At 37.6% G+C, this 21,735-nt stretch overlaps 1 protein-coding gene across 4 annotated transcripts in view; it reads right to left on the bottom strand.

The window, feature by feature from the left end:
• Positions 1 to 3,541: 3,541 nt before the first annotated feature.
• The window catches only part of LOC127148887 (uncharacterized), a 105,373-nt gene continuing 87,179 nt past the window's right edge, over positions 3,542 to 21,735 (bottom strand). For 2 of the 4 annotated variants that reach the window (XR_007820094.1, XM_051083298.1), the window contains exon 6: positions 5,983 to 6,150. The gene's annotated coding sequence lies outside the window, so the exon portion shown is untranslated. Of the gene's footprint in view, positions 5,153 to 5,957; positions 6,151 to 6,576; positions 6,668 to 7,162; positions 7,284 to 8,730; positions 9,439 to 9,558; positions 10,068 to 21,735 lie in introns of those variants that run through there. The other 2 variants (XR_007820095.1, XR_007820096.1) reach the window with 2 other exon arrangements.

Here is a 21,735-nt window from a genome sequence, read left to right as displayed (position 1 = left end):
CCAACCGAGCCTACGTATCACTTGACCTTTAAAAGCAACCTCACAAAGTTTAAGTGTAAGTTTACAACTCCCAACGCACCAAAAAGTCAAGAACTGTGAAAAAAGCACTTCAAAGACCACAAAAGAAATGGCAACCAAATGTGTAAGTACAACAAACTTACCCTCAAACCAACCTTAAAAGTGTTCAAAACGAGTCTAATTATCACTTGAATTTTAGAAACGATCTAACAAAGCTTAAGTGTAAGTTGGTTGCTCATAACCTAGCAAAAAGTTAAAAAAGTGAGAAAAGAGCCTTTCAAGACCCAAAATGGCAACAAAGTGCGTAAGTTCAACAAACTAGGTTTAAAACAAACCTAAAAGGTGTTGAAAACATGTCTACGTATCACTTGGACCTTAAAAAACGACCTAAGACATCTTAAGTGTAAGTTCATAGCTCACAACCTAGCGGAAAGTTCAAAAAGTGTGAAAAAAGCACTTTAAGACCCAAAGTGGCAACCGTGTGTGTGAGTGCAACAAACTTAGTGTCAAACCAACCTAAAACGCATTCAAAACATGTCCAAGTATCACTTGAACTTTCAAAACGATCTAACAAATCTTAACTGTAAGTTCCTAACTCACAACGTACCAAAAAGTTCAAAAAAGATTGAAAAAGAGCACTTCAAGACCTAGAATGCCAAGTGTGTAAGTGCAACAAACTTAGATTAAAACCAACCAAAAAGGCATTCGAAACACGTCTTAGCTTTCAAACGACCCAATGACGCTTAAGTGTAAAAGCTTGTAACTCATAACTTGCCAAAAAGTTCAAAAAAGTGTGGAAAAAGCCCTTCGATGGCAATCATGTCTGTATGTGCAACAAACTTAGTTCGAAACAACCTAACACCTGTTCAAAACATGTCTAAGTACCATTCGAACTTAAAGAATGGCCTAACAATGCTCAAGTATAATTTCGTAACTCATAACCTACCAAAAAAATTCAAACATCGTAAAGAAAGCACTTCAAGACCCAAAATGGCAATTAAGTGTGTGGATGCAACAAACTGAGTCTCAAACAAACCTAAAAGGTGTTCAAATCGTGTCTAAGTATCACTTGAACTATCAAAATGACCCAACAAAACTTAAGTGTAATTTCGTAAACCATAACCTACCAAAAAATTCAAAAAGTGTGAAAAAAGCACTTCAAGACCGAAAATGGCAACCAAGTGTGTTAGTGCCACAAACTTTGTTTCAGACCAACCTAAAAAGAGTTCAAAACGTGTGTAAGCTTTCAAAACGATCGAACAATGCTTAAGTATAAGTTCGCAAATCACAACCGACCAAAATTCCAAAAAGTGCGATAAAAGCACTCTAACACCCAACATGTCAGCCAAGCGTGCAAGTTCAACAAACTTAGTTCCAAACCAAAATAAAAAAGAGTTTAAAACCTCTGAACATTGCTTGAGTGTAAATTCGTAACTCATAACCGACTAAAAAGTTCAAAAAAGAGTGAAAAAAGCACCGAGGACCTAAAATGGCACAACCCGACCAAGCATGTAAGTGCAACAGACTTAGTCTCAAACAAACTTAAAAAGTGTTCCAACCGAGCCTACGTATCACTTGACCTTTAAAAGCAACCTCACAAAGTTTAAGTGTAAGTTTACAACTCCCAACGCACCAAAAAGTCAAGAACTGTGAAAAAAGCACTTCAAAGACCACAAAAGAAATGGCAACCAAATGTGTAAGTACAACAAACTTACCCTCAAACCAACCTTAAAAGTGTTCAAAACGAGTCTAATTATCACTTGAATTTTAGAAACGATCTAACAAAGCTTAAGTGTAAGTTGGTTGCTCATAACCTAGCAAAAAGTTAAAAAAGTGAGAAAAGAGCCTTTCAAGACCCAAAATGGCAACAAAGTGCGTAAGTTCAACAAACTAGGTTTAAAACAAACCTAAAAGGTGTTGAAAACATGTCTACGTATCACTTGGACCTTAAAAAACGACCTAAGACATCTTAAGTGTAAGTTCATAGCTCACAACCTAGCGGAAAGTTCAAAAAGTGTGAAAAAAGCACTTTAAGACCCAAAGTGGCAACCGTGTGTGTGAGTGCAACAAACTTAGTGTCAAACCAACCTAAAACGCATTCAAAACATGTCCAAGTATCACTTGAACTTTCAAAACGATCTAACAAATCTTAACTGTAAGTTCCTAACTCACAACGTACCAAAAAGTTCAAAAAAGATTGAAAAAGAGCACTTCAAGACCTAGAATGCCAAGTGTGTAAGTGCAACAAACTTAGATTAAAACCAACCAAAAAGGCATTCGAAACACGTCTTAGCTTTCAAACGACCCAATGACGCTTAAGTGTAAAAGCTTGTAACTCATCACTTGCCAAAAAGTTCAAAAAAGTGTGGAAAAAGCCCTTCGATGGCAATCATGTCTGTATGTGCAACAAACTTAGTTCGAAACAACCTAACACCTGTTCAAAACATGTCTAAGTACCATTCGAACTTAAAAAATGGCCTAACAATGCTCAAGTATAATTTCGTAACTCATAACCTACCAAAAAAATTCAAACATTGTAAAAAAAGCACTTCAAGACCCAAAATGGCAATTAAGTGTGTGGATGCAACAAACTGAGTCTCACACAAACCTAAAAGGTGTTCAAATCGTGTCTAAGTATCACTTGAACTATCAAAATGACCCAACAAAACTTAAGTGTAATTTCGTAAACCATAACCTACCAAAAAATTCAAAAAGTGTGAAAAAAGCACTTCAAGACCGAAAATGGCAACCAAGTGTGTTAGTGCCACAAACTTTGTTTCAGACCAACCTAAAAAGAGTTCAAAACGTGTGTAAGCTTTCAAAACGATCGAACAATGCTTAAGTATAAGTTCGCAAATCACAACCGACGAAAATTCCAAAAAGTGCGATAAAAGCACTCTAACACCCAACATGTCAACCAAGTGTGCAAGTATAATTTCGTAACTCATAACCTACCAACATGTCTAAGTACCATTCGAACTTAAAAAATAGCCTAACAATGCTCAAGTATAATTTCGTAAGTCATAACTTACCAAAAAAATTCAAACATTGTAAAAAAAGCACTTCAAGTCCCAAAATAGCAATTAAGTGTGTAGATGCAACAAACCGAGTCTCAAACAAACCTAAAAGGTGTTCAAAACAAACCTAAACCAAACATGGGAACAATCAAGAACAACCTCAAGATTTTCAAGAATGGCATGAAAACATGCAACAAAAACTATTAAGAAAGCAAAAATTACCTTAGGTAGTCTAGAATTTCCACCAAGAATTAAAGAACCTACAAGATTACCTCAGATGATTGGAAACAAAAAAGAAGACCTTTGTATAGATTTAGATTCTTCTAAGAAAGAGGAATTAATTCCTAAATCGTCATTCCAACATTCCTGCAAGATTTCAACCCCTAACTTTGTTTCATACCCATTCAACATTACAGAAACATGAATAAAAAAGTTTCCAAGATTCAAAAGAAGAATCTGACTCAAACAAAAGAGAAATGCAATTTCATTCAGATTTTCAAGTAAAAAAGATAGTTGTTTCAATATCCAATCTCAAATTCAGCAGACTTTAATTTTTTTTACAAAACCAACATTAAATTAAAGACTATATCAACCTTAATTTTCATGAAGCATTCCAAACCTCTCAACTTAAACAGATTAACATTACCTGTCAAGATCGACATTACTATCGATTGCAAAAGTTAAAGAAATGGGAGCCATGGAATCTCTCGCCCATTTCTCAATGAATCCAGTGCCCCTCTTGTTATGGTTCTTCTATTCAATGTTAGCTCACCTCCTTTTCCAGCCTACATCTTTTAGAAATCAAACTTAATCATGCGATTGGAACGACCAAAATTGAATTCAATTAAGTCACTTCATTCTTAAAAATTTGAAAGCGAAATTAAATGAATTTAGAATCACATATTCACATTGAGTTTACTTGATATATGTATGAATTTAGACAGATATATGTATGCGATTGGAAGGTCTGGTTTTGGTTAGGCCAAAAGTGAAGAGTTCCCCACACAAGCTCTGATACTGAGGGAGCTCAACGCATTCTACTTGACCTAACCGGCTGGACTCTAAGGGCTAGGCAGGTCTGGTTTTGGTTAGGTGAAAAGTGAAGAGTTCCCCACACAAGCTCTGATACTGAGGGAGCTCAACGCATTCTACTTCACCTAACTGGTTGGGTTTTAAAGGCTAGGAAGGTCTGGTTTTGGTTAGGCCAAAAGTGAAGAGTTCCCCACACAAGCTCTGATACTGAGGGAGCTCAACGCATTCTACTTGACCTAACCGGCTGGACTCTAAGGGCTAGGCAGGTCTGGTTTTGGTTAGGCCAAAAGTGAAGATTTCCCCACACAAGCTCTGATACTGAGGGAGCTCAACGCATTCTACTTGACCTAACTGGCTGGACTCTAAGGGCTAGGCAGGTCTGGTTTTGGTTAGGCGAAAAGTGAAGAGTTCCCCACACAAGCTCTGATACTGAGGGAGCTCAACGCATTCTACTTCACCTAACCGGTTGGGTTTTAAAGGCTAGGAAGGTCTGGTTTTGGTTAGGCCAAAAGTGAAGAGTTCCCCACACAAGCTCTGATACTGAGGGAGCTCAACGCATTCTACTTGACCTAACCGGCTGGACTCTAAGGGCTAGGCAGATCTGGTTTTGGTTAGGCCATGTTTTCAACAGCACATGTTTTCAACACATTATTAAGTATGTACAGTATTTACAATATTTAGAAAATGAATAGCATGTCTTCTACGCATTTCTAAGCTATCAAAGAATGCATTTTCAACATATTTAAGATATTCAAATGACAAACACAATCACAAACCCGAGCTCCATGCTCAAGGGTTAGGCAGACATGCTTGTCTAAACTAGAAAGCAAATTAGACATAGTATTTATTTTAAGAATAAAGACATTGAAAAAGTTTAAAATTTGAACATTTTTGGCAAAATGAAAATTTCCCAAAGGACATAGAACATGCAAAGCTACAACCCTACCCCCCACTTAAAACTTTAATTTGTCTTCAAAGCATTTTAAGCAAGATTGTAAGGATCGAAAAAAGAGATAGGGAACAGAAAACTTCCCCTTGCTTGCAAAGGTTCCAAATTCGATTATACTCCATTTTTTCCTTTATTCCTACAAAAAGAAAACAAGATTTTCTATCAAATTTTATTAAAGAGGTTAAACTAAAAATTTATGGATATCTAGGATGTTAAAATCAGCGAGAAAAATAAGTTCTCCTGCCTTAATAAGAACATCCTCAACTATGCCTAAGGGGCTAACATATAGGACCTATCCACTAATTGGATGCTTACATTGGTCTTTTGCAAATTATTTAACCCCTAGTTCTTTTCCCACATACCCCACAAATCATCAATTGATGGGTATCTAAATCCATATCCTCTTAAGCTTGGAATGAGAACTAAAACCACCGCCTACACACGAGTATTTTTCACATGCATCAGAATAATACCATCACCCTAAATAAATAAAAAGGCTACGATCTTGGGGTCTACATATAATCTATCAATTCCAATTCCTTGAAAGTTAAATTCTTCCATCTATTACAGCGAGGAAAAGGGATACTAAACATCCAAGTACAACGAAACATCCATCATACGTTCCACAATTTAATTATAGATCAAATATCATCCCAGATTCGTTAATTTGTATCCACTTCAAAATTTTAGACTACTTGTTTAGTTGCTTTCACATGGGAGACTTCAGCAGCTGGTTTTTAAATGTTTGCATGTGGAAAAACTTCATAGCAGCTATGAAATATCTATTCAAGATACTTTCATTGGCCACTCTCTAATCTACTTTTTCTGTGATTTTATTATGTCAAAAGAATGGAATGATCTAGAGTTTCACTAGCGGTGCATTAAGGATCCCATCCGAAACGAGATGCATAAAAGTGGACAGACAGAAAAGACAAGCATACCAGTCCAGAAGCTGGTGGCATTCCATATTCCAAAGCAGTAAGAAAATCATCATCAAGTGTCACTTCATAAGAATCATCCTCATCTTTTTGGCAATTGAAGTCCAAAGAGTCATTACATAAGAAACGAGATACATAAGAAACAGCTGAGCCATGCTTCTCATTGTGTTGCCTGATCTGGTCTTCTAATCATCCTCTGTGCCAATTTTGTTTGTTTTAAAAGAAAAAGATCATTACAACCATTCCAATTATCATGGAACCGAAACACTAAAACGTTCCAATAGAAACTATTATTTCTTGACATGGCACATAAACCAATAATGCACAAGTATACCAAGCAAGAAAAATAGAATGCTCATGTAGAGCTTGGACGCACATTGTTATGGAGTTAAGCACATAACACATAACAAAAACGATTCCTTTGGTAACCTTTCGACTGAAAGGGTCTATACAAGATGGAACAAAGTACAGGAAAGTTATCTTCCAAAAGGTGATAGACTATCCAGTTTAACTTGAGTTCAATACTAATGTACTTTCTCTTTCAAATGCCATGAAATTGGCTAAAAAGTTTCATCATCTGTGCACCCTTCTAACATTAATGATTGATATAATCACCTCTTACCTGATAAATACGATCGATCAATTCGAAAAATGCATTGGCCAGCTCACGACCACAAATGAAAAGTTCAAATCTTTCTGTAAACCCTGCATGGCTAATAATGCACAAGAAATGAAAATTTTTAACCCCTCCCAGGTAAGAAGAAAGAAAAGATAGAAAAGACATTCAAACAGCTGTTGGTGTAAAGATTTGAGATCTCAATCATGGTCATCCTCCAATAATTTCCCAAAGAGGAGAATAATTGAATATTTTAGGATGGAAAACAAAATTGATAATGACCCAGAGCTTATTTCTTTGGAGTTCTTGTAGATTACTAAAGGGATTAGACAATACGACTTTGTGTTTTAACATCAAGAGTGGATATCTTGTTATAGCACAAACTTAACTTAGGACAGTATGCTCCGTAAATTATGCTTTTATGTTTCTGCTTGAATAATTAGTTGTTTTTGTGTGTGCACTCTCACATATATATTCTAAATGATGATTATCTTTCTTGTCCTACAAATGAATCCTTGGTTGCAAATGGAATGGACAAATTTGACAATAAGATTGATAGAATCTAAGCGAGCAAAAGGCTGAAGTTTCATACCTGGGGGAGTGGAAGAACTGAAAGAACGTCAATTGTGAAGTAAGATAAAAAGAATCTCCAAGCTCTTGTGCAAACACCATCATCGGCTTCATCAGGTTTTGCATTATAAAATTTGGAATATCTAAAATGAAAATGACAGACTATAAGAATTATGTAGAGGAAGTCTATGATTGAGCTAACAATTACAACTACTATTCTCATCTTGTTGTCAAATCCAACACATCTTTTGCCTTAATCAACCAACAAGGTGTAACAGAACAAAGGATCCAACAAGGTAGCAATCACACACAACATGACAAGTATTTCATTCCACAAATGAAGAAATACCGGGTTTCTATCACCCAAACATTTAAGATATCCCAAACCTTTACTCCTAACTTCTCAATCAAATCTTATGTTTCCAAAACTCGTAAGCCTATCAAAACTAGTAGTAAAGCTTGTTGAAATTGATCTCAATGTTCTCAGTGAGCATGTTTCTCCAATATACGAAGGTTTACTCCTGGACAGGGGACAAAGCAAGTGGAACAAATGAACCAACAGATACTTCTACTATTTGATTTTGAAGAAAAGAATCACAGGAGATGGGGGACATCAGAAGAATTTCAACCGCACACAGAAAACAGATAAAAAATAGTATAGTTGACAACCCAACAACCATTTAACTGCAATACTTCCTAAATGATTAGCTGGTAATTATTTAATCTTAGAAGAGAACTAGAAATCGCCCTGGTCTATAGACAATACATAGAGAAATGACAATGATGTGAGTGATTGTTACTAAAGGAAAAAAATAGTTTACTGATGATGAATTGAAGTAGCCTTTCCTTTGTAATTGAATGATTTAAAGAGTGATCTAATGAATGTTATAAAAAATAAATGAGGGGAGAAACTCAACCATGGAGAGAAAATGGATGGTGAATGAAGTACCAAAAAACAAACTAGCAAATGCAGTCATAGTTAAAATAAAACCATCTTCCAAAGTAGTCTTCTCAACCAAATGGCACTTATTTTCTACAAACCCAACTTCTTTTCACTTTTTAAATATTCAATTTGTGTTAGTTCCTACACACAAAAAGATCACAAACTCCTGAAATGGATAGAATTACAGGGCTACAGGTTATAGTATTTTTGTGAATCTAAAGCAATTATGAAGCATAACCAAGTAGCAAACACAAACACTTGATGAAACTACTAACAATCACAAAAACTTTGGAAGTTAGAAGTGCAGAGAAAGAAAGTGAGAGAAGTCAATTCTGGCAAAGTGAGAGAAGTCAGTTTTGGCTTAAAAAATCCCTTTTGACTCCTTCCCAACTTCCCAGATGCAGTTGAACCCCTTCAAAATGACCACAACTGACTCAACTTACAGTAAAAAATCAAATTGAGTGAACATATGGCAAGTGGGTCCAATTCCTTTTACCACAGAAAACTATAATACAAGTTCTTTCACTACCTAAAACCCAAATTCCACAACCACAGTTATACAAGAAGAAGAACAACAACAAAAATGCCTCTCAAACTCCAACAAGAAGTACAGAAGAACTTGAATTCCAAAAGGGAACTTTACTTACCTCCGTACTTCCATGGCTGAATTGAGTGAGCTAGAAATTAGAAAACACAAAGAATGAAGCCGACTAAAAATGGAAACCAAAATGAATGAGCAATCAATGAAATATTAAGTATATCTGAAGAAACAAACATATTATTCTGATAAACCCTGCATAATTATTCTGAGATTATAAAGATGGTGTTTAAAATTGTATTCAATTCATTTTAAAAGGTTAACCATGAAAAGGAAGAACAGTGGAGACCATGAACTACTAAAGGCATGCAATTTTTCACAATATCATGATGAGAGACTTCATGCTTTAAGTAGTCTTTGACACAAATCAAGACTATAAAGTGTCGAACATTTTCTAATCTTTATTAAAGTTTATCTTTTTTCATGCTTTAGTAATAGAACTAATTTCACTTAACAAGGTCCAAAACTTGATGATTAATCTTGAGTTTATGATTTCAACCGCATACTGAAGTCAGTTCAACCAATCTACGAAATTACAAAATTAAAAATATAAAGGATGGCATACAAATTATATATAGACATTTTGGACAACTGCAACTTCTTTTTAGTACACGGTTGCAGGGATAGGGGTGCACTCAGGTGCGCATATTAGCACGAGGCAGATAAAAACCTTCATTAGAAGCCGAGTAACGGCTGCCATTGTGGATACACACTCCTCTGTTAAATTTTCTACACCAGATTTTACATCTTCTCTAATCTGTGAGATGATTCAACATAAGACCAAATTAATTTTTCATATTACAGGAAAATATCATTTCACCACACAAATTAAGAAAAAAATATACCAAAACATCCATAATCACACCACGTAAACTACCTTAACAACAGAATCAGACAACCCAGGGATGGAATTCTCAGGAACGGTCTCCATACTGAGCTTCCGCTTAAGTGGGTTAGAAGATGGAGCAGGCTCTTCAACTTAGTCGGCGAGGGTTTGGAATCGGGAACCATGGAGTTGGGAATTTGGGATCTGACGGTGAAGCATTTTCTTTGGAAGACGACATAGGCTTCCGAGGGGTCTTCCGCCCTTGATTCCGGCGCCGTTAGCGCATGGAATAGAAAATGGCAGTGGATCGGCGAGATGGGTATTTAGCAAGATAGGGTTTCTTGGGTGGATGCTTCATTTTAGAGAATAGAAATTGAGAGAAAGGAAGAGTGAAGATTCTGAGGAAGACGAAGGAGACAAGAGATCGAGAGAGAAGGGGAGGCGGAGAGGGGGGGAAGAGGAGGGAGATAGTTGCCGTTGAGAAGAAAGATGAAGAAATTTAGAAATGAGAGAGAAGCTGCGAAGGGAAGTTGTTTTTTGAAATTTGAAATGAAATGAAATGAAACCTTTTAATTTTTAACTAAGTTATTGGAGATTTTGAATTAAAAAAATAATATATAATTAAAGTTAAAAGAATGTATACGTGCATACACATTTTTTGCAAAAGAATACTTAATGCACTTGTTTTTTTAAATAGTTTTTAGACAAACTATTATAAATAGTGATACTATTTTACTAATAGACATTATTTAATAGAATCTAAAAATTTAATATATTTAAAAACGACTCTAATTTTTAAAACAACTCTATTTTTATATTAATAAAAATAATAAAACAGATAAAATATTTTTCTATCAAGTATAGAAAAATTTATCTCGGAGAGGTTTCTTATTAAACATAAATAACTATATGTCATTAAAATATTTTATTTATAAATATTTTAAAAAATAAATTCTGTTATTTAAAATAATTTCTTCAGAACTTTTCATCAAACTATGTTTTTTCCATAAATGATTTATTTTGTATTTTTATAGCCACGTGGAGAAAAAAACAAAAGGTGTGGAAATGTGTCCTATCGAGCGCCGATTCGATGTTTCGTTTTAGTGCCCGAAATTCAACCATTTATCTATTTAACTACAATTTACAATAAATCACAACTCATTCTTATTTCTTAATTCTCCCTATTTAAGTATTCCGTAATTAGTTATAAGTTTCCACCATATAATTTGATCACAATTGAGTCTTATCATATTTCATGACTTTAGTTTAATATTTATGGGGAAAATATAAAAAAGTACATAGTCATTTCTATAAAAAAAAAAATAAATAAAGAAACCTAAATTCTTTTGAAACGTTACAATATTGTTATTATTGTTTACTTTGGAAATAGTTGCAAAATTAAAATTAGATTCAATAGAATCGTGAAGAAATTTCTAATACTAGGATAGCAAGAGATTCATAAATTATTTATAGTACCTTTATTGGATATATCTAAGCATTGCTTAAAAATTGTAAAAGAGCGCTTAAGCTCCCTTTTTTAAATAGCTATCTATGTCGCAAAAATGTGAGCGTTCAAGGCATTGTGGAAATGGCTCGAAGTTGGAATACAAAGAAGGTCCACCCATAGCGGCTGCTTGCTGACGTAGATTCTCAATCACACTTAATTATCTAATGTATAAAATTTTCAAAATTTTATTTATTTGTTTTTCCTTTTCAATATTTGGTAATCTCCTTTAACCAAGAAACAAATTAACCCCCACCCTCTGGACCAACAAATTTTGACAGAACACAATAAACTCTTCTTTACCCATTTCTCATTTTTCAACCTCCTGCCTACTCTTTTTACCCAAAAATAAAAGCTGTAACTCTCTTTTATATAACCTCTTCTCTAACTTTTTCAAGAAAGTTCTTAAGCTGTATTGTAAGATTAATGATTTTTGTTAAAAAAAAATAATGTTATCTATTAACTAATCAAATGGTCCAAAGTTTAACATGGTATAGTTGTCAGAAAGTGAGCATCAAAATGACAGATTGTTAGATGTATATATTTCATTAACTAAGAGTTGTTAAGAACTTCAATGTATGATCAAGCTTTTGATTTCTTATCATGCTTGCTGGGGCTATGGATATATCTTTAGCATTCGGTAGAAATTCTAGGATTCTTGTACTCAAACTGATGTTTTATTGATTTTACAATATCAGATTATGTATATGACTATTTAATTCCCCAGATCATTTTCCAATAATTCAAAAGAATGTCTATTCTTGCTATTATGAATCTATAGAACGAGAAATAATTAGGGACATGCATAATAATAATAATAATAATGCTTCAGAACCAACTTCCTTTCTTTGTTCTTCAAGCTATGTATGACCAGCTAGTTTCGTCAAATAAATATTTTCCAACGAACATAACCAAGGTTGGGATATATGATGGAAGAAGGTGATGTTCGAAAAAAGAAAAGAAGGAAGAAGAGCATCCATAGCTACGAATTCACATGAAGAAGAGGAACTCGACGAACTCAAATGGCAAATCGGAGGAGTGGGTAGCAAATTAGAGAGATGGAGAGAGTTTTCGTGGAAGGGGAAGGGTAATTTCACAAATAATCAAAGACAAACCTTTTTTATTACCAACCAATTTTTAAAGATTTTATTAGGTATGACAAAATATAAATCTATATTGTTACCTTTATCTATTCAATTTTATTCAACTTAACTTTATGTTTTCTTTTTCTCTCCATCTAACTTTTTCGATGATCACCTCCCTCCCTCATACCTCACCTCACCTCCGACGGTCACACCACTTTCAGTCTCTTAAATCTGGTTGTCTCCACTCCAACATCTCTCACTCTTACCGCTACCGCCATGCCATGCCACTCTCACTCTCTCATAGCCACGATCACTTTCAGGAATTTAAAAAATATATATAAAAAAAACATATGTTGATAAAAGGCAAACTGTGAAGTCAAACCAAACCACATAATGTAATTTGATTTTCGATTTTGGTCTGATTCTATTCTAGAAAACACAAGCTCCAACAAACTATGAACACACCCATATATAATAGGGTAGATTATTAGTTTGGTCTCTTTTTTTCACTTTTTTTTCAAAATATTTAATAACACATTAATGTTAACACTATTAGGCCAACCAATAATAATAACAATAAAATTTATAGCTACATGATTTTATGTATCAATACTTCATCTATCTAACCTATTTGTTCAACCATCAAATATTGCTTATGTTTATGGATGTCTCTTAGCAATTGCCAAATAACATGGCTAATTAAGCAATAATTAAAATCTCATATACTAGTTCAACGAGTCACTATAATTTTGATCCCAGGGAATTTGAGACTTTGTATTGAAAAAAAACAAAGGCAGGTAAGTGTCAACAATGTATACATCGATAATTATGTAGAAAAAATGTAGTCCATGAAACCGTTGCTTAATTAAATAATTTATAAATACACTAAAGTCTAAATTGAGCTGGGCCATATATTCGAATGTTAGGGAATGCACGAAGGTTTTCATATAGATAATTCGCCAATTCTTCCTGTTAGCATACAACACCTCCTCGTCGTTAGACTAAAGTCTTAAAACTAGTAAACATATTTATCATATCATTCTGAATTTTCAGTGTTCCAGGTAACCTAGTTGATAGAAAAATAATACATAAATTCCTTGATTAAAGAAAAAAAATTCTATTACTAACTTACTATGAAGGTATTTATTTAGTTGATACCCTGATTTAGTTGCTTCACGCATTTTTCACCGCCCAAAAATTCTCAAACAAAGGGTATATACCAAATTTCAATCAACTCACTTCGTAACTATGAATTTTTTGCATTTCGATCCTAGATAAATAATCAATAGCAGCTCCCCAAACCAATTGCTTCTCCAATTGTAGGCGTCCCAGCTTCAAATCTAACGAAGGGGGATATGAGTAATTAGTAGAATTAAGGACAATATTGTCCACCAAAAAGACTTCTTAATGCAAATATCAAAAGGCATTTGGGTAGGAAGAGAATACATAGAAGAGATGAAAGGATATGTAAAAAGGCATCAATTAATGAATAGTTCGAATAAAATAGACATCACAAAATGTTAGCACCATTCAAGAAGTCATCTATTTAAATCTCATAATGACTTCAAAAAGATTATTTATCAAGTGTCAATTATTATGAGAACAAATGAGCAAACAAATAATGCTAAACGACAGTTATTTAGGTCTCTTGCAATTCTTGAGCCCTATATATTGAACGTTTTAATTTTTCCACATCATATAAAATAAATACATTGAGAAAAATTTCATTTTAAAGTAAAAAGAAAAGGACAAAATTGCAACCATGGAGTCCACTAACCTGGAACGAGGTTGTGCAAATGTGGAATGGTCAAGAAATCTCCACCATCTAGAGCCATGTAGGACCAAATATGAAAATTAGATACTGACTTCCTAAAAACGAACTGATGCAATTTTAATTTCATAACTTATCTTCTCAAAGGACATACCTAAGAATGGAGGCATTGCAAACAATAGATCAATCTACAAGAATCCAATGCCTGTAGGCCCACACATCTTAAGCACGTTTATTCCTTATCTTCATATGCCCAAATGTAAGGCTTGCCATTTAATTAATAAGAAAACAACCTAACCTTGTGAGAAGAAGCAACAAGAAAGTCAGCATCAAGTGCCTAGATGTCGACAACTATATGTAGAACACTCTAGCACGCATCTACAAGCACTTTTTCCCCAAAATGATGTGCTAAGCCAACTATTTCTTCAATTGGAAGAACATAAGTTGCAGAGAAAAAAATCAAATCATACCGAATTCCACTATTTGCATAGAGTTATTATTAGAAAGATATCAAGAGTAACTAGACACAGATCAAGAGAAGGAAAAATGTCTGACAGTTCTTTTCATTCTTCATTCATTTGACTTTATTATTTTTATTCAGCTGCAAACCTTTCCACTAGAAGTGTGATAACTGAAGTAATATGATAACACTTCAGTTTGAAATATTCACCTACTACTTGTTTTATTTGAGTAATGTTTATAAATTGAATGGTGTAAAAAGGAAATAGATTTAAAAAAATGCTAAATATCAAATAGAATGGTGTACCCAGTACATTTTGAGACATGATAGGTAACCACAAGCTTTGTTTTTGTTGAAAACATTTCCTTTAACTCTAGTAAGTTTGGGACATTATGTTCACCTAAACTTACAAACTTCAGAACAACACCGGTCCTTTCAGCTATAAGTTGCCAAGGAACAATGGCACTATGATGTTCAGCAACCGTAAGTATGATATGCACTGAAAGAATAGATTGTTACAGTTTAAACTTAAAGTAAAAGCAGTATATGGCTACACATGTTTAAAAAGATAAAGGATGCAACTTCATGATGTAGGAATGTAAAACACTTTCATTAACTTAAATATGAAATCATAATCTTCACAAATAAAACCTTAAAGCCTACTGTTAGAATTAGTAGGGCTTTGTCCTTAGAGTATTTTTGGAAAGAATAATATATAAGATTTTATTTCCTAAATATTTCCTAGATCTTTTCCTTTCTTACTCCTATTGTACTATATTTATTTTCTCTATTTGTACCAATTGTATTCATAAGAAAAATAATAAAAACTAAAGTATCGTGGTTTTTCTCCCGGTTCTCTGGTTTCCACGTAAGTCTCGGGTTGTTGTTAATTGCTTTCAATATGGTATCAGAGCAAAGCAATAACAAAACCCTAGGAGAAACCCAGATCGAAATTGAACCCGTCACTGTCGTCGCTGCCGCCATGGAGAAACTGCTTCAGAACCTACAGAAACCGTCGATCTACCCAACGGGAGTGGTTTCGCAGTCGTACGAGCCACCGTCTGACCAGAAGATGCTTCACGCGCCGCTTCTCTCCAGCGCATGGGCCGTTTCATCTCACCGCCCAGCCCATTCCCTTTTACGCACCGTCGGATGTCCAACCGTCAAGCCCTTCCGGCCATTCGCATCCTCACGCGCCGCCTATGAGCTCCGGACAGCAACCCTCAACCGTAAATCTTTCAAATCTGTACAGTAAGCATCCGCTGTACGTTGACTCTTTACAGCAACCGTTGTTTTCTGGTAACGGAATTAATCAACCTCAAAACAGATCGAACATTGAAGCGGGTGAGTCTTTGATGCATTTCAAACCAACCGAGTTACCGATGTATTCCAAGAACCCGATAACTTCGTTCCCTAATTTACTGTCAAATTATATAACTGGCTCTTTGGGTTCGTCTACAGAGAATTTTTCAGGTGAAAAATTAAATGGGCAAAATTATTTTTCTTGGTCCCAATCAATAAAGATGTTCCTCGAAGGTCGCCACCAGTTCGACTTCTTAACTGGAGGGACTGTACGTCCTCTACCAGGAGACGCCTTGGAACAACTTTGGAAAGGGGAGGACTCACTTATTCGGTCCATGTTGATTAATAGTATAGAACCACAGATCGACAAGCCTCTACTATCTGCTGCCACAGCAAAAGATTTGTGGGATACAACTCAAATCCTTTACTCGAAACGACAGAATGCCTCTCGGTTGTATACACTGCGAAAACAGGTCCATAATTGCAAACAAGGGACTCTGAACGTGACTACCTATTTTAACAAGCTCTCTCTCCTCTGGAAAGAGATGGATTTGTGCAGAGAGACAGTTTGGGACACACCAAATGACGATACTCAATATGCTAAACTTGAAGAGGTTGATCGTGTTTATGACTTCCTTGCAAGACTTAATCCCAAATTTGATACTGTTTGTGGTCGTATACTCGGACAAAGACCTCTTCCCTCCCTAATGGAAGTTTGTTTTGAAGTCCGCCTGGAAGAGGATCGCACTAATGCCATGGGTGTACTACTACCCCTACCATTGACTCCGCTGCCTTTAGCGCTCGGTCCTCAAATCATGACAGTGACAAGAATAATGGGAAGTCAATTCCTGTGTGTAAGCACTGCAAGAAACAATGGCACACCAAGGATCAGTGTTGGAAACTCCACAGTCGTCCCCCAAGAGGTAACAAACGGTTCTCCAACGAGAAACAGAACTCAGGACGTGCATACATTAGTGAGACTACCCCTGCCAGCACCTCTCAATCAACTGATCCTACTGCGAGCCAGACCAAGACTCCGACTCTGGGTGCCATTGCTCAGTCAGGTATGCCTCAGTCCCTTGGGCTTATTAGCGTTGATGGGAAGAATCCCTGGATCTTAGACTCAAGGGCTATAGATCACTTGAAAGGTTCTTCGAAACACTTTATCTCTTATGCCCCGTGTGCCGGTAATGAGAAATTCGAATAGCTGATGGCTCTCTAGCTCTAATCGTTGGCAAAGGACAAATAGTTCCCTCTAACGGTTTTACTCTCCAGAGTGTTTTGCATGTCCCTAAACTGTCTTACAATTTGTTATCTATAAGCAAGATCACTCGTGAATTGCATTGTAAAGCTATCTTCTTATCTGTATCGGTCTATTTTCAGGACATGAGCTCGAGGAGGACGATTGGCACTGCTTGACATAGAAGGGGACTTTACATCCTTGATGATGATACCTCCTATAGTAGTTTGTCTAGGGTTAGTTTACTGTCATCTTACTTTAGCACTTTTGAACAAAGACTGTATGTTGTGGCATTTTCGACTGGGCCACCCAAACTTTACATATATGCAATATTTATTTCCCCACCTTTTTTCTAAACTTGATGTATCTTCTCTATCTTGCGATATGTGTATCCGGGCTAAACAATATCGGGTCTCTTTTCCCTCACAATCATATAAACCTACACAACCGTCTACCCTCATCCATAGTGACGTTTGGGGTCCTTCCAAGGTCACCACCTCATCGGGAAAGCGGTGGTTTGTAACTTTCATCGATGACCATACCCGTCTTACCTGGGTCTACCTTATAACAGATAAATCCGAGGTTTCATCCATTTTCCAAAACTTCTATCATACTATTGAAACATAATTTCATAAAAAATTGCAATTCTTCGAAGTGATAATGGTCGGGAATTCCAAAACCATAACCTTAGTGAATTTCTAACCTCCAAAGGGATTGCTCACCAAACCTCATGTGCCTACACTCCTCAACAAAATGGAGTGGTCGAACAAAAAAACCGTCACCTTGTGGAAGTAGCTCGCTCCCTTATGCTTTCCACTTCCCTTCCATCATACCTGTGGGGAGATGTTATTCTTACAGCCACTCACTTAATCAATAGAATGCCTTCTCGTATCCTCCACCTTCAGACTCCCTTAGATTGTCTTAAGGAGTCTTACCCCTCTACTCGCCTTGTGTCTGAGGTTCCTCTTCGTGTGTTTGGGTGTAACGCCCCAACAAACTCGTTTTTGTTCATCTTACTATTAATATTTATGTATGGTCTTGGAAAAGACAAATTTATTGGGAGAACCTTATCATTTTGAATTTTCCGGTTTATTAAAGTTGGGTTTTCCACTTTTTTTATTATTAAGTATTTTTCTATTATGTTACCTATTTTAGTATTTAGAAATTATTTAGTGAGTTATTGCTAATTGAAAGGAGGGTTGGTTGAGTTTGGTGAGATTTGGAGAGAGAGAGGAGATGGTTGGTTTGGGTTATTTGAAGGAAAAGAAAAGAGATATTGTCTTATAAAAAGCCTTGGGTCTCGTGCGTAAATAAGAAGAGAAAAATCAAAGAAAGAAAGGGGGGAAAAGAAAAGAGAAAAAGGGAGAAAAAAAATATTTATTAATAAAACCCTAGCCGCCGCACGCCGCCACACGCCGCCGCGAACCCGAGCCGCCAAGCCTTCCCCTCTCTGTTCAGCAGCGCAGCCGAGTCTGCAGTCCACCCGAGCCGTCGCCGAGCTTCCAGCCGCGTCGGAAGAATCGTCCAAGCCGATCCGCGCACGCCGAGCGTCTGCCGGAGCAGCCGTCTCTCGCAGCCGTCGCCCGAAGCCAAGCCCGCGTCACCCTTCGCGATCCGCAGCCGATCCGTCAGCCAGCCGCGTCGTGTCAAGGGCATAATTTTCCATGGTATTATTTACCGATGGTCGTATGCCCGAATACCCCCAAATCACTTTATCTTTATGTCTTGAAAGTAGTTTAGGTTAATTCTTTCGTTTAGGTGTCGCCGAGTCATAGTGTGACATTTCGGCTTTTTCATATGCAAGCCTGCCAAGGCCAAAATTCTCAATATGTACTATAGGGGGTACATGACTAAGTCCGACCCCCGCCCAAACCTTGTCACACTCTTTGCATGTTGAGTTATTTTCCTTGTAATTGACAGTCTTCAATGCTTTCTTTATGACGTTTTCAACTATTTACTTTCTCTCTCCCGTTTTATAAAAACATTTTTCCAAGAACGGGAAGGGAGGCTACGTCATACCGCGAGTTTGACCGCGGATTCCGATTTTCGAACGGCTGACTTGCTGATTGAGCTAAGCAAGTGCCGCACAATCGTGTCGAGAAGTTACGATTGTGACAAGTGGTATCAGAGCCAAATTGGCTAATTGACGATAAGACCGAAACATGTCGTCGTCGAATCCATCGGGCAAGGCCCAGAAAGACCGACTAGTAGAGCTAGAAGAACAGATGCTCTACCTAGTCGAAGTTCCCGACTCCATCCGCTACTTGGAGTCTCGTCTCGAAGAAATTTCCGAGAAAACTAATACGATCGATGCGGTAGCTGGCCGTGTCGAAGGGTTTCCTATACAAGAGTTGATGACAAGGGTCGACGCCCTGGAAACAACTATAAACATCGGAAGAACTGTCAACTACGAGCGTGGAGATAGTTCGACGGGCTCTGTTGCCCATATTGAGGAGCGTGTTCAAGAGCTGGATAGCTCTCAAAAGACGCTGTTAGAGATGATAAACGGCATGTCAGAGGACTTCCGAGCTACCCTCGATGTCGTCAGAAATGAAATCGCAGATGTGAATGCGAGACTGAGCCTCACAATGCGAGCAATGGCAAATCAAGCTCCCGCTGGGGGAGCCATTCCGGTTAGTAGAGTGAAGATACCGGAACCAAAGCCCTTCTGTGGGGCAAGAGACGCGAAGGCCCTAGAAAACTATATCTTTGACCTGGAGCAGTACTTCAGGGCCACAAACACGATTACAGAGGAAGCCAAAGTCACGTTGGCGACGATGCATCTGTCTGAGGATGCCAAGTTATGGTGGAGGTCCCGATTTGTTGACATCCAGGAGGGACGTTGCACAATAGATACTTGGGACGCTTTGAAGAGAGAGCTTCGCTCACAATTTTTCCCTGAAAATGTCGAGATCTTGGCTCGACGGAAGTTACGCGAGCTGAAACACACCGGTAGTATTCGGGAGTATGTGAAGCAGTTCGCAGGACTGATGTTGGATATACGCGATATGTCCGAGAAAGACAAAGTTTTCTGTTTTGTCGAAGGATTGAAGCCGTGGGCGAAGACGAAGCTATATGAACAAAGAGTTCAAGACCTCACGTCCGCGTACGCTGCAGCCGAACGGCTGTTTGACCTGTCTAACGACTCTCAAGATACGAGACGTCATCCAAGTTCCTCATCTGGAGGAAGTAGGAACAACCGCCCAAGTTCTCCTAAAACTATAGGAGGGGACAGACGCTTTAATGGAGATCGTAGATCCCATCAATCGAATACTGGAAACTCCTGGCGAGGATCAAGTAACCAGAATCTGTCCAATCGTCCTCTTAGTTGCTTCATATGTAAGGGACCACACATGGCCAGGGAATGTCCGAACAAAACTGCTTTCAATGCATTCCAGGCATCTTTAACCTCAGATTCAGACAATCAACAAAGTCAGACCGAGAGAGAAGTAGATCAGACAGAAGAAGTTGATAACTCTCGAATGGGGGCCTTGAAATTTCTGTCATCTCTCCAGAAAAAGGTGGGGGAGACGAACACGTCAGTGGAAAGGGGCTTAATGTACGTTGACACCTGGATCAACCAAAAGCCAACCAAAAGCACTATAGTTGACTCCGGTGCCACCCACAATTTCATAACAGAAGTAGAAGCTAAACGTTTGAATCTCCGCTGGGAGAAGGATGCTGGAAGAATGAAAGCCGTGAATTCTACTGCCCTACCTATCATCGGACTAGTGAAACGAACGATGATAAGATTGGGAGGATGGAGTAGCCTCGTAGACTTTGTAGTAGTAAAAATGGACAACTTTGATGTGGTACTGGGAATGGAGTTCCTACTTGAACATCAGGTAATCCCAATGCCTTTGGCCAAATGCTTGGTGATCACTGGACCTACACCCTCGGTTGTACAGACTGACCTACGTCAACCAGATGGATTGAAAATGATCTCGGCCATGCAATTAAAGAAGGGTCTCTCTCGAGACGAACCAACATTTATGGTCATCCCACTCAAATCGTCAGAGAACTCAGGGGAGACAGTCCCTAAGGAGATCATGCGCGTGCTAGAGAAATACCGTGATGTGATGCCCGATAGTTTGCCCAAGTCTTTGCCACCTCGGAGAATGATTGATCATGAGATCGAGTTAGTGCCAGGGGCAAAACCGCCTGCGAAGAATGCTTATCGTATGGCGCCTCCAGAGTTAGCTGAACTTCGGAAACAGTTAGATGAACTACTGAATGCAGGGTTTATCAGGCCTGCAAAAGCTCCGTATGGGGCCCCAGTTCTTTTCCAAAGGAAGAAAGATGGGAGTTTACGACTGTGCATTGATTATCGCGCCCTAAATAAGCTCACAGTCCGTAACAAGTATCCACTTCCCATAATTACTGACTTGTTCGACCGCTTACATGGGGCAAAGTATTTTTCAAAGTTAGACTTGCGGTCGGGATACTACCAAGTGAGAATTGCAGAGGGAGATGAACCGAAGACAACCTGTGTCACCCGATATGGTGCGTTCGAATTCCTCGTAATGCCATTTGGTCTCACCAATGCCCATGCCACCTTCTGCACGTTGATGAACCAGGTCTTCCACGAATATCTCGATAAATTCGTAGTAGTCTACCTGGATGATATAGTGGTCTATAGTACGACCATGGAGGAACATAGGGACCACCTACAAAAGGTTTTTCAGAAATTGAAGGAGAATCAACTGTACGTCAAAAGAGAAAAATGCTCTTTTGCACAAGAGCGGATAAACTTCTTGGGCCATGTGATAGAGTGTGGCCGAATTGGAATGGAAGAAGGGAAGATTGCTGCGATACGCGACTGGGCAATGCCGAAATCAGTCTCAGAGTTACGCTCCTTCCTCGGTT

This window comes from Cucumis melo, chromosome 4 (assembly GCF_025177605.1).
Source record: "Cucumis melo cultivar AY chromosome 4, USDA_Cmelo_AY_1.0, whole genome shotgun sequence".
Classification (NCBI taxonomy): domain Eukaryota; kingdom Viridiplantae; phylum Streptophyta; class Magnoliopsida; order Cucurbitales; family Cucurbitaceae; genus Cucumis; species Cucumis melo.
The sequence above is the reverse complement of the archived record's forward strand: the minus strand, read 5'-3'. Positions and strand labels throughout refer to the sequence as shown.